Source organism: Bos taurus, chromosome 16 (assembly GCF_002263795.3).
Source record: "Bos taurus isolate L1 Dominette 01449 registration number 42190680 breed Hereford chromosome 16, ARS-UCD2.0, whole genome shotgun sequence".
Lineage (NCBI taxonomy): Eukaryota > Metazoa > Chordata > Mammalia > Artiodactyla > Bovidae > Bos > Bos taurus.
The window spans coordinates 3,883,587-3,898,347 of NC_037343.1; positions in this window are offsets into that span (position 1 = coordinate 3,883,587).

Genomic DNA, 14,761 nt, shown 5'->3' on the forward strand with positions numbered 1-14,761 from the left:
CTCAGAAAGGCCAGGGCCCATCATCATACCAGAGGTGCTCTTGTCTTGCCTTTTAATCAAACCAGACCCTCCTTTATAGTGTCATCCGTCCACCCATGTATCCAATTAAGGTCCCTTCTTGACTCGCCTCCATCCTACACAGCCTGCACATTCATCTCCAGCTCATCCTTCATGGTTCAAACACTCACCATTTCTCACCTAAAATATATTAGCATCTTCCTTTTGTGCTGTGCAGCCCAAACCCTAACTTCGCAGATTTTGTTCTTTGTGAATAATCTTTTTTTTAAGTCTTTCTGCGGGATCATTCCCATTTTCAGGTAAACTCTGCTGCTGCTGCTGCTGCTAAGTCGCTTCAGTCGTGTCCGACTCTGTGCGACCCCGTGGACAGCAGCCCACCAGGCTCCCCCGTCCCTGGGATTCTCCAGGCAAGAACACTGGAGTGGGTTGCCATTTCCTTCTCCAATGCATGAAAGTGAAAAGTGAAAGTGAAGTCTCTCAGTCATGTCATGACTCTTAGCGACCCCATGGACTGTAGCCTACCAGGCTCCTCCATCCATAGGATTTTCCAGGCGAGAGTACTGGAGTGGGTTGCATTACAAAACATATACATAACCCACCTCAGACAGTAGACCCTCACCTCCAGCTGTTACAATCTCTTCCCTTTGACAGCGAGACTCAAAAGGGCTGTTTGTCTCCATCTTCTTACTCCTATTCATTTCTCAATGTATTCATTTAAAATTATATATAGTTAAACATATGATATCAAACCATAGGTACCATTCTGGAACTTGCTTTTTAAAATCTGCCCATGGTAATACATAGATCTAGCTTATTCAGTTTCTCATGCACACTATTGAAGTATGTGAATATAATGCATTTTGTTTATTCATAATTTTAGGTTATTTTCAGCTTTTTTAGCTATTTAATTTTTAATGCTACAATGAACATTCTTTATATACGTGTCCTTATGTTCATGTGTGAGAATTTCTCTCAGGTGTACATACAGATATATATGCTTGATTTAAGTATTATTGGACCATACAGTGTATGAATTTTCAATTAGATAGATCCATATCTTAAATTTTGTCTCTAAATGTGTTGTGCCGATTTAGTCTCCCACCAGTTGCATTTGAGTTTTCCACCATCGTCACAGTCAGACTTTTAATTTTCACCAATTTGATAGATATGAAATAGCATCTCATGTTGCTTGTATTTTCTATTTCTCTGACTATTAATTATTTTTAGTATCTTGCCATGTGTTTATTTGTTGTTTGGACTTTTGTGAGTTGTTTATATCATCTGCACAATTTTTGATCAGATGGTTTTTCTTATCAGTTTGTAGGAAATCTCTATATGAATCTTCTATGTATTCTGATACATTGCATATCTTCTCTAATTTATCACTTATCTTTTGTTTATGGGATCATCTGTTACAAAGAAAGTTTAAATTTTAATGAAATCAGTATTTTCTTTTATCATTTCTGCTTTTTGTGACTTGTGTTCCCTATCTCAAGAACAGAGAGGTCCCGTATTTTTTCCTAACCCATTTAACATTTGGTTTTCATCTTCTAGGTCTTAATCCATTTAGAATTTATTTTGTGTGTGTGTGAGATAAGAATCAACTTCCCTTTTTCCCCACGTGACAAATCAGTCCTCAGTTTACTGAGTACTCCATTCCTGCTGTCACCTGAATAATACATTAAGCTTCAAAATCTGTATACGGTGCTATTTCTGGGGTCTCTGGTCTGTTCCATTGTTTTATTTTTTATCCCTGTTCTATTATTTCGCTGTTTTATGTTCTAAAGCTTTATAATAAATCTTTAGAACATAATAAACTTTAATGTATAGGGAAAAAGCCAACAAGCCTCCATCTTGTTCTTATTTTCAAACCATTTTGGAAATTATGAGGTTAGGTATCAGTTTGTCTAGTACCACAAAAATTTCTGTTGAGTTTTCGTTTGAAAGCATGGAATTTGGAGACTATTTTGGGGGAGAATTGACATATTTATAATTTTATTCAGATCTATTTTATGTCCTCCAATAATATTTAATAATTGTCTTCATAAATGGCTTCCCACAGAGGAGCCTGGCAGGTTACAGTCCTTGGGACCACAAAGAGCCGGACACGACTAAGCAACTGATCAGCAGGCACTTTTTCATGGGTTTACTCCCATGTACCTAGTAATTTCTGTTGCCACTCTACATAGAATTTTGTCCTATCATATTTTCTAATAACTATTATTTGTCAGTTATTGCCAGTATTTGGGAGTAATATTGATTTTTTTGTAACTTGCTCTTAAATTTAGCCATTTGCTGCACACCCTTTTATTAGTAAATCATTTTGGACTATCTATGCTTATAACGTTCTCTTTAAACAGGAATCTTTTTTTGTCTTTCATTCCAATTCTGTTTAACTCTTATTTCTTTTCCTTGTCTTAATATAATAGCTAAGACTCCACTACAATGTTGAATAGCAGACAACATTGATTTCTGATTTTGGTGAAAATGCTTCTAAAGTTTCATCATTAAATATCATACTTAAGGTAGGTCCTCTTCACTTTGTAATTTTAAAAATATCCTCATTTTTTTTACATGCACATAGTTTAAAGATTTTATTTTCTTGGGCTCCAAAATCACCGAGGATAGTGGCTACAGCCATGAGATACCAAAAAGTGATTGCTCCTTGGAAGGAAAGCTATGACAAATCTGCTGCTGGTGCTGCTGCTAAGTCGCTTCAGTCATGTCCGACTCTTAGTGACCCCATGGACTGCAGCCTACCAGGCTCCTCCGTCCATGGGATTTTCCAGGCAACAGTATTGGAGTGGGGTGCCATTGCCTTCTCAAATGACAAATCTAGACAGCATATTAAAAAGCAGAATTATTACTTTGCCAACAGAGGTCTGTCTAGTCAAAGCTATGGTTTTTCCAGTGGTCATGTATGGATGTGACAGTTGGACTATAAAGAAAGCTGAGCTCCAAAGAACTGATGATTTTGAACTGTGGAGTTAGAGAAGACTCGAGAGTCTCTTGGACAGCAATGAGATCAAACCAGTCAATCCTAAAGGAGATCAGTCCTGAATATTCACTGGAAGGGCTGATGCAGAAGCTGAAGCTCCAATACTTTGGCCACCTGATGTGAAGAGCTGACTCATTGGAAAATACCCTGATTCTGGGAAAGATTGAAGGCAAAAAGAGAAGGGGGCAGCAGAGGATGAGATGGTTAGAGAGCATTACTGACTCAAAGGACATGAATCTGATCAAACTCTGGGAGATAATGGAGGATAGAAGCACCTGCAGTGCTGCAGTTCATGGGGTTGCAAAGAGGAGGCCGTGACTTAGTAACTGACAACAGCAACTCTCTCTCTATATATATTGCTTTTTGCCGTGCTATGGAGGAAGGCATGGCAACCCACTCCAGTATTCTTGCCTGGAGAATCCCCATGGACAGAGGAGCCTCCACCAGGCTATAGTCCATGGGGTCTCAAAGAGTCAGACATGACTGAGCGACTAAGCTCAGCAATCTTCCAATAGAGTAATGGGAATAGTGAGTCTCCATCTGAGGCTGACTTTGTATGAATTGAAAGTTGAATCTGTAAGGAGTAATAAAGATTGATAAAGTCTCTCACTCAAAATATTTAAAAATTTAAGAAAGACCTGGTTCATCCTCAAATGATTTAATCTAATCCTTTACAAAAGGATTTGCTTCCATGGATTTGAATGTTGGCTACTGCGTTATAACTAGTAGACGAAGATGCAGAGAATCACAATTGAAATTCTTAGGTGCCACTTCAAGTAAAGAAGAAAGAAGTGTTCTGTTTTCATATGTTCAACTTGAACATAATATTTTCAGAAATAGATCTACAATGGAAAATAAAATTTATTTGTATACTTATCAATAACTCTTCTGTTAATAATCTTCCATTTTGTCCAGAATGGTGAACTCCAAATTCTTCCCACATTATTATTGGCCAGTGAAGAATGGAGAATGTGTGTTCCTCTTGTATCACACTAAGACCTGGGCGGAAGAAAGTAGATAAGGGTATTTTCCTCCTTAGCCTCTGGGTGCCTAGCATGCAGAGGCGTCTTCTTGGTTGGGACTCAGAATACCCTTAGCATGCTGAGTTACTTGCCAGAGCTGGCACTTCAGAGAGATGCTTGGTTCCTTGTCTTCACACTCGTCATCCACCAGGCACTGGCCTTTCTGCTTCCCTGGGTAACCCTTGATTCACTGTCCCATGAGTGTCTAGATGGAGGAAGCAGTCTGGGAAAGATGGGCATTATGGGGACTAATGGACCTTTATAGGCTTGTTGTAGCCACTGTCTTCCGTTAAGTTGGTTTAACCCTGAGACTGATGGACACCCAGTGGGTAAAATAAGTTGGTATAGAGAATGGGAGAGGCATCTGAACAGGTGTTGAACTCAGGGACTCTCCAAAAGCTTCCAGTTCCTCTCACCACAAAACATCTTGAAAAGTCCTAGAATGTAGGAGTTGAAAGGGACTTACACCTTAGTTCAGACCAAGAGACTTAGGAGTGATGGAAAGGAACTCAGAGACCATCAAATCCCATTCTCTCCTTGTCCAGAAGTAAGTCCAGCCTGAAAGCCTGAGTGAGGTTCTCAACACCTCACGGATATCAAAATTGAGAGCCTGGCCAAGTCTGTCCGTGTGCTCTTTGCCCCATCACTCCCTCAGGACAGTGATTCTCACCTTGACTGTACATGCGACCTCCTGACAAATTGTAAAATGCCGAGGCCTCACCCACAGACGGAGAATGCAATGGCAAACCACTCCAGTGTTCTTGCCTGGAGAATCCCAGGGACGGGGGAGCCTGGTGGGCTACTGTCTATGGAGTTGCACAGAGTCAGACACGACTGAAGCGACTTAGCAGCAGCAGCAGCAGCAGCAGCCACAGAAATTCTATTTGGATCCACTGCTAAAGGGCAAATGCTTTAGCACTCAAGCTGATAACACACTGCTTGACCCATACTGGAAGGCCAGTAAGTTTTTGTTGAATGTTAATTCAGAATTTAATGAGCACAAACAAATAAATGGATTATCCCCAGCAGGTAAGGTTTTATTTTATTTCTCAACTTAATTGTAGACATTTAAAAATATTCACTGAAGTAGAGAGACTACTGTAATTATTTTTACAGTATATAATTTACCTTTAGAGGTTTTCTGAAGAGTAGATCAGAGAAGTGACTAATCCTGCAGAGAATTCTGACACCCCCACAGGGCCAGGGTTGAGTTACCTGTATGTAGTATGTTTGGGAACCTCTCAGACCATACCCCCTGAATATGAAGCTGTGAGAGATGCAAATGGGGGGACCCAGTGCCCAGGCATCCTGGCAACTAGAAACATAGCAAGCAGCTAAAATCGGGAGGCCTTTTATACAATATGCATATTTTGCAAGCCTGACCCTAGAGCAGTCCTCAGCTCCAAGCAGGTGAAGCAGAATTAGTGCTAGACACTGTCACAGGGGTTAGGGCTGTCTCCCAGAGGTATTCAGCTCTCTGGGGTGGCTTTTTAGAACAGGAAGTGATTCTTTTATGTTCAGATAACACCGCCTTTGACACCTATGAGGGGACGGTTGAAACTTTCCCCATTAATTATCATCAGTTCATGAGAAAGTCTTGGTTTTGGTTACAAGCTCATTGTGGCTATCAGAACTCTTAAATAAATTTCTTTGAAGTTTAATGAAATGAAAGCAGTGACTCACTGAGGATAAAATACACAGCATATCTTTCTAGTTTCCCAGTAAGCTGGTCCCCAGCCAACTTAGTGGTCTTGGCTGTTTGAGGTTAGGAGCCCTGGAAAGGGGGGCCTGGGGTGGGGCACAGCTGCTGAGCTCATGAGATCAGGAAGGTGGGGGACAGCTGCTGAATCCTGCTTTTTCCTCTAGTGCTCCCCACACCCCCAGGGAAGTAGAGTCTCGGCATTAAGTAGGCCCACGTACATCCCCTGCCCAACCTCTGTTCAGCTATGCAGGAGGAGGGCGGTTTGCTTTCAGCACCTTTAAAGCCTGCTGTCGGGATCTCTGTGCCTCTTTTCCTTTACTTCTTGCCCCATCCTCCCTTCACATTTCCAAGCCCTCATGCTGTGCCTGGCAGCCCAGGGAGCCCCACGGCAAGTTTTCCTGCCCAGGTTGGGTAGGCGGATGCGTAAGTGACAGCCCATGTTAGAGAAATACCGCCCTATTTCTCTTCTCATCCACACTTACCTATTCAGTGACCTACTAACAGAGGGCAGTGGCAGGGAGCTCATTAATCTATATTGTTAGTGCATACAAGTAAGTAGCGTGAAATGGTCAGGGCATCTATTATTCATCCCTGGTGATAACAATATCCCCAGTTCTTACCATAGCTCTTGGTAGATCAGATCAGTCGCTCAGTCGTGTCCGACTCCTTGCGATCCCATGAATCGCAGCACACCAGGCCTCCCTGTCCATCACCAACCCCTGGAGTTCACTCAGACTCATGTCCATCGAGTCAGTGATGCCATCCAGCCATCTCATCCTCTGTCGTCCCCTTCTCCTCTTGCCCCCAATCCCTCCCAGCATCAGAGTCTTTTCCAATGAGTCAACTCTTCACATGAGGTGGCCAAACTACTGGAGTTTCAGCTTTTGCATCATTCCTTCCAAAGAAATCCCAGGGCTGATCTCCTTTAGAATGGACTGATTGGATCTCCTTGCAGTCCAAGGGACTCTCCAGAGTCTTCTCCAACACCACAGTTCAAAAGCATCAATTCTTCGGTGCTCAGCCTTCTTCACAGTCCAACTCTCACATCCATACATGACAACAGGAAAAACCATAGCCTTGACTAGACAAACCTTTGTTGGTAAAGTAAAGTCTCTGCTTTTGAATATGCTATCTAGGTTGGTCATAGCTTTCCTTCCAAGGAGTAAGCGTTTTTTAATTTCATGGCTGCAGTCACCATCTGCAGTGATTTTGGAGCCCCGAAAAATAAAGTCTAACACTGTTTCCACTGTTTCCCCTTCTATTTCCCATGAAGTGATGGGACCGGATGCCATGATCTTCGTTTTCTGAATGTTGAGCTTTAAGCCAACTTTTTCACTCTCCTCTTTCACCTTCATCAAGAGGCTTTTTAGTTCCTCTTCACTTTCTGCCATAAGGGTGGTGTCATCTGCATATCTGAGGTGATTGATATTTCTCCCGGCAATCTTGATTCCAGCTTGTGTTTCTTCCAGTCCAGCGTTTCTCATGATGTACTCTGCATAGAAGTTAAATAAGCAGGTGACAATATACAGCCTTGACATACTCCTTTTCCTATTTGGAACCAGTCTGTTGTTCTGTGTCCAGTTCTAGCTGTTGCTTCCTGACCTGCATACAAATTTCTCAAGAGGCAGGTCAGGTGGTCTGGTATTCCCATCTCTTTCAGAATTTTCCACAGTTTATTGTGATCCACACAGTCAAAGGCTTTGGCATAGTCAATAGAGCAGAAATAGATGTTTTTCTGGAATTCTCTTGCTTTTTCCATGATCCAGCGGATGTTGGCAATTTGATCTCTGGGTCCTCTGCCTTTTCTAAAACCAGCTTGAACATCTGGAAGTTCACGGTTCACATATTGCTGAAGCCTGGCTTGGAGAATTTTGAGCATTGCTTTACTAGCGTGTGAGATGAGTGCAATAGTGCAGTAGTTTGAGCATTCTTTGGCATACCTTTCTTTGGGATTGGAATGAAAACTGACCTTTTCTAGTCCTGTGACCACTGCTGAGTTTTCCAAATTTGCTGGCATATTGAGTGCAGCACTTTCACAGCATCATCTTTCAGGATTTGGAATAGCTCAACTGGAATTCCATCACCTCCACTAGCTTTGTTCATAGTGATGCTTTCCAAGACCCACTTGACTTCACATTCCAGGATGTCTGGCTCTAGGTCAGTGATCACACCATCATGATTATCTGGGTCGTGAAGATCTTTTTTGTACAGTTCTTCTGTCTATTCTTGCTATCTCTTCTTAATATCTTCTGCTTCTGTTAGGTCCATACCATTTCTGTCCTTTATTGAGCCCGTCTTTGCATGAAATGTTCCTTTGGTATCTCTGATTTTCTTGAAGAGACCTCTAGTCTTTCCCATTCTGTTGTTTTCCTCTATTTCTTTGCATTGATCACTGAAGGCTTTCTTATCTCTTCTTGCTATTCTTTGGAACTCTTCATTCAGATGTTTATATCTTTCCTTTTCTCCTTTGCTTTTCCCTTCTCTTCTTTTCACAGCTATTTGTAAGGCCTCCCCAGACAGCCATTTTGCTTTTTTGCATTTCTTTTCCATGGGTACGGTCTTGATCCCTGTCTCCTGTACAATGTCACGAACCTCATTCCATAGCTCATCAGGCACTCTATCTGTCAGATCCAGGCCCTTATATCTATTTCTCACTTCCACTGTGTAATCATAAAGGATTTGATTTAGGTCATACCTGAATGGTCTAGTGGTTTTCCCTACTTTCCTCAATCTAAGTCTGAATTTGGCAATAAGGAGTTCATGATCTGAGCCACAGTCAGCTCCTGGTCTTGTTCTTGCTGACTGTATAGAGCTTCTCCATCTTTGGCTGCAAAGAATATAATCAATCTGACTTCGGTGTTGACCATCTGGTGATGTCCATGTACAGAGTCTTCTCTTGTGTTGTTGGAAGAGGGTGTTTGCTATGACCAGTGCATTTTCTTGGCAAAACTCTATTAGTCTTTGCCCTGCTTCATTCCGTATTCCAAGGCCAAATTTGCCTGGAATACAGCAATTCTTGGTACATAGTGGGTGCTCAATAAATGTTTATTGGAAAGATGGGTGAAAGAAATGGAAAAATCACTAGACCTAAAGCCAGACCCACATTCTCCTCTTGGTACTGTTCATAACTCAGTGTGTCTTTGATTGTTGGGGGCCAGAGTGAGGCACTCGGCCCGTGGCAAAGGTCATGAGGAAGGAGGCTCAACATACACAAAGGAGGATTGAGCCTCAGGAGTCCCCCTGGAAATCCTCGAGCATCTACCCCCATAACTAGAGCCTGCCTACTTTACTACTTTGTGCTCATCTACACCTCTGACTTTACGGGGGGCTGTCCCCCACCACCTCTTTTGGAGAAGGAGTTAACCTAGAGCTCCAGTTAATAAAAACTCCTGGGCGTGACAAGAGTGTTTTAACCTACAAACTCCTCTGAAGGTTCTCTGGCCTGCCTGACAGGCTTGTCCGGCCACATGTGATTGCTCACAGCCTCCCAACCATGAGAGGCACGAGATGCTTTAAACCTTCTAAAAACAGGTTCCTTAGAAAAGTTAGAAAACTATTAGTATAAGTATAATGGGCTGATTAGAAATTGCATTGGTGAAGGGTTTTTCATTTGTTGAGCCAATGTTTGTTGCTAAGTCTCCACATCCCCTGCCCTTACACACATTAATGAATATATAGAAGAAATAAGTATTAACCTTTGATATAAATCACGTTAGACCTTAGGCTAAGTAAATTCTTTCCTTAACTAAAACCCACTATACCCTCACCCTATAGGAATGTAACTTTATTTGGGTGGTGTCTGTTTTAAGAATAATCACCCCTGGAGAAATAAGTGTCCTGGTTGACTGACCGTTGTCACAAGGAGAGGGTCATAAATTGTCAGCAGGCCCCCTGGCCAGAAGATGATGTAACACCCCTAAGACCTCTGTATACATTTGTATGAAGCATCTGACTTTGATAAAAGTCAGGACTGCTGACCCCGCATGACTTTTGCATAACATCTCAGTGTATAAAAGTAGACCATGGAAAATAAAGAATTGGGATCAGTTTCTCAAAATACTGGTCTCCCCGTGTCGCTCTCTCTCTCACTCTGGCTGAGTCTCCATCTGGAGCACGGAACCCGCCATGCTTACTAATTATGCCTGGGCTTCTAAGATCTGACCGGGGAGGCCTCAGTGTCTCCTCTCCTTCGGGAGAATGGAAGGACGCCTGCGGCCTACATAAGTGGTGCAAGCTTCTTGTCTTGAAGTTTTATTGGTCTCCCGCGTAAACCAAGCTACTCAGCCTCTTTTCTCCACTGAATTTTCCTACTGAGCTATCCTCATTCTATTACTCTTTACATCTCTAATTAATATCTAATCGAAGTTATTGTATCCTGATCCTCGCCAACACCGTCCCTGCTTCGAACTCCCTGGATCAGCCGAGGCTGGACCCCGGCAGGTGGCGCCCGGCTGGACCCCGGCATTTGATGATGTCACCTCATCACTCTGGCCTCAGTTTCCTCTTACATAAACCAAGGTGGTTGGATGAAATTTCCTGCAGTGCCTCTTTTATGGTTCTAAGCTGATACAAGTCCTGATCTGTGCTGAGGAGATATTGATACTTATGTTTAAAACAGACCTGAGAAACAATATCTAACACAAGGAGAAGCTCTAATTCTGAAAATTCAGAGCCCATGCAGCCAGGAAAGTCAAAGTCATGGGCCAGATTAGTTTTCTGGGGGGCTGATTCTGACCCAGTGTCCCAGACAGCAGTGGGTATCAGCATCTGCCCCACAGAGGATGCCTGAAGGTCATGCAGCAGGACCAGGCTGCAGGGGGTGCTGTGCAGGGGGCTGTGCAGGGTGAGAGGCTCATCTCTGTGAGGTGCCTCCCACACCAGTCCATGCCCATGCCCTTCCCAGTGTCGACCGAAATTCACATCTGATCTCTAACGTATTTCTACCATAAGAATAAGGTGTTCTGATTGCCTCAGTTCAAGGAATGTCACTGTGGAGCCATCAGAGACTAGTTTAAAATGGAATAAACAACAAGGACCCACTGTATGGCATAGAGAGCGATATTCAACATTGAACCCAGATCTTCCAGCATTGCAGGCAGATTCTTTACTGTCTGAGCCATCAGGGAAGCCTCAAAGTGAAAATGAAAGTCACTCAGTTGTGTCCACCTCTTTGCGACCGCATGGGCTATATAGTCCGTGGAATTCTCCAGGCCAGAATACTGGAGTGGGTAGCTGTTCCCTTCTCCAGGGGATCTTCCCAACCCAGGTATCAAACCCAGATCTCCCACATTGCAGGTGGATTCTTTACCATCTGAGCCACCAGGGAAGCCCATTCAATATCGAATAACCTATAATGGAAAAGAATCTGAAAAAGAATATATATTTGTATGGGTGATAACCAAATCATTTTGCTGTACACCTAAATAAAACACTATAAATCAACTACACTTCAATTTTAAAAAAGGAACTGCCAGTCTCTACAGTGAAGGCTTAATGAAAATAGAGAAGATATTGTGGACCAAAGATTACATAGGAGGGTGGATTTGAGTGATGTACAGACTTGACATACATTATTATGAATTCTCACTGCAACCATGGAAAATAAACACTGCATTATAATTCTTTCTGTCTCTCTTTCTCTTAATGGTGAGGAAATTGAAATGATTCACAGAGGTTAACTGACTTGCTCACAGAGCCAGTAAATGAGGGACCAGGATTCCAAATCTTTTCCAGAAAAGACTCCATAACTCAATCTTTCCACTGTTCTTAGGTACTTCAAAGAGGTAACAGAAAATGATCACAGCATCCCCATTATCTACTCAATAAAACAATATTAATAACAACTAACATTTACATGCTCTTTGGAGTTGAAAAATTATTTTACATTATCTCACTTAATTCTCACCATAATCTGAGCCACAGTCAGCTCCCAGTCTTGTTTTTGCTGACTGTATAGAGGTTCTCCATCTTTGGCTGCAGAGAATATAATCAATCTGATTTCAGTGTTGACCATCTGGTGCTGTCCATGTGTAGAGTCTTCTCTTGTGTTGTTGGAAGAGGGTGTTTGCTATGACCAGTGCATTTTCTTGGCAAAACTCTATTAGCCTTTGCCCTGCTTCATTCCGTATTCCAAGGCCAAATTTGCCTGGAATACAGCAATTCTTGGTACATAGTGGGTGCTCAATAAATGTTTATTGGAAAGATGGGTGAAAGAAATGGAAAAATCACTAGACCTAAAGCCAGACCCACATTCTCCTCTTGGTACTGTTCATAACTCAGTGTGTCTTTGATTGTTGGGGTCCAGAGTGAGGCACTCGGCCTGTGGCAAAGGTCATGAGGAAGGAGGCTCAACATACACAAAGGCAGGATTGAGCCTCAGGAGTCCCCCTGGAAATCCTCGAGCATCTACCCCCATAACCAGAGCCTGCCTACTTTACTACTTTGTGCTCATCTACACCTCTGACTTTACGGGGGGCTGTCCCCCACCACCTCTTTTGGAGAAGGAGTTAACCTAGAGCTCCAGTTAATAAAAACTCCTGGGCGTGACAAGAGTGTTTTAACCTACAAACTCCTCTGAAGGTTCTCTGGCCTGCCTGACAGGCTTGTCCAGCCACATGTGATTGCTCACAGCCTCCCAACCATGAGAGGCACGAGATGCTTTAAACCTTCTAAAAACAGGTTCCTTAGAAAAGTTAGAAAACTATTAGTATAAGTATAATGGGCTGATTAGAAATTGCATTGGTGAAGGGTTTTTCATTTGTTGAGCCAATGTTTGTTGCTAAGTCTCCACATCCCCTGCCCTTACACACATTAATGAATATATAGAAGAAATAAGTATTAACCTTTGATATAAATCACGTTAGACCTTAGGCTAAGTAAATTCTTTCCTTAACTAAAACCCACTATACCCTCACCCTATAGGAATGTAACTTTATTTGGGTGGTGTCTGTTTTAAGAATAATCACCCCTGGAGAAATAAGTGTCCTGGTTGACTGACCGTTGTCACAAGGAGAGGGTCATAAATTGTCAGCAGGCCCCCTGGCCAGAAGATGATGTAACACCCCTAAGACCTCTGTATACATTTGTATGAAGCATCTGACTTTGATAAAAGTCAGGACTGCTGACCCCGCATGACTTTTGCATAACATCTCAGTGTATAAAAGTAGACCATGGAAAATAAAGAATTGGGATCAGTTTCTCGAAATACTGGTCTCCCCGTGTCGCTCTCTCTCTCACTCTGGCTGAGTCTCCATCTGGAGCGCGGAACCCGCCATGCTTGCTAATTATGCCTGGGCTTCTAAGATCCGACCGGGGAGGCCTCAGTGTCTCCTCTCCTTTGGGAGAATGGAAGGACGCCTGCGGCCTACATAAGTGGTGCAAGCTTCTTGTCTTGAAGTTTTATTGGTCTCCCGCGTAAACCAAGCTACTCAGCCTCTTTTCTCCACTGAATTTTCCTACTGAGCTATCCTCATTCTATTACTCTTTACATCTCTAATTAATATCTAATCGAAGTTATTGTATCCTGATCCTCGCCAACGCCGTCCCTGCTTCGAACTCCCTGGATCAGCCGAGGCTGGACCCCGGCAGGTGGCGCCCGGCTGGACCCCGGCATTTGATGATGTCACCTCATCACTCTGGCCTCAGTTTCCTCTTACATAAACCAAGGTGGTTGGATGAAATTTCCTGCAGTGCCTCTTTTATGGTTCTAAGCTGATACAAGTCCTGATCTGTGCTGAGGAGATATTGATACTTATGTTTAAAACAGACCTGAGAAACAATATCTAACCTAAGGAGAAGCTCTAATTCTGAAAATTCAGAGCCCATGCAGCCAGGAAAGTCAAAGTCATGGGCCAGATTAGTTTTCTGGGGGCTGATTCTGACCCAGTGTCCCAGACAGCAGTGGGTATCAGCATCTGCCCCACAGAAGATGCCTGAAGGTCATGCAGCAGGACCAGGCTGCAGGGGGTGCTGTGCAGGGGGCTGTGCAGGGTGAGAGGCTCATCTCTGTGAGGTGCCTCCCACACCAGTCCATGCCCATGCCCTTCCCAGGGTTGACCTAAATTCACATCTGATCTCTAACGTATTTCTACCATAAGAATAAGGTGTCCTGATTGCCTCAGTTCAAGGAATGTCACTGTGGAGCCATCAGAGACTAGTTTAAAATGGAATAAACAACAAGGACCCACTGTATGGCATAGAGAGCGATATTCAACATTGAACCCAGATCTTCCAGCATTGCAGGCAGATTCTTTACTGTCTGAGCCATCAGGAAAGCCTCAAAGTGAAAGTGAAAGTCACTCAGTTGTGTCCACCTCTTTGCGACCGCATGGGCTATATAGTCCGTGGAATTCTCCAGGCCAGAATACTGGAGTGGGTAGCTGTTCCCTTCTCCAGGGGATCTTCCCAGCCCAGGGATCAAACCCAGATCTCCCACATTGCAGGTGGATTCTTTACCATCTGAGCCACCAGGGAAGCCCATTCAATATCGAATAACCTATAATGGAAAAGAATCTGAAAAAGAATATATATTTGTATGGGTGATAACCAAATCATTTTGCTGTACACCTAAATAAAACACTGTAAATCAACTACACTTCAATTTTAAAAAAGGAACTGCCAGTCTCTACAGTGAAGGCTTAATGAAAATAGAGAAGATATTGTGGACCAAAGATTACATAGGAGGGTGGATTTGAGTGATGTACAGACTTGACATACATTATTATGAATTCTCACTGCAACCATGGAAAATAAACACTGCATTATAATTCTTTCTGTCTCTCTTTCTCTTAATGGTGAGGAAATTGAAATGATTCACAGAGGTTAACTGACTTGCTCACAGAGCCAGTAAATGAGGGACCAGGATTCCAAATCTTTTCCAGAAAAGACTCCATAACTCACTCTTTCCACTGTTCTTAGGTACTTCAAAGAGGTAACAGAAAAAGATCACAGCATCCCCATTATCTACTCAATAAAACAATATTAATAACAACTAACATTTACATGCTCTTTGGAGTTGAAAAA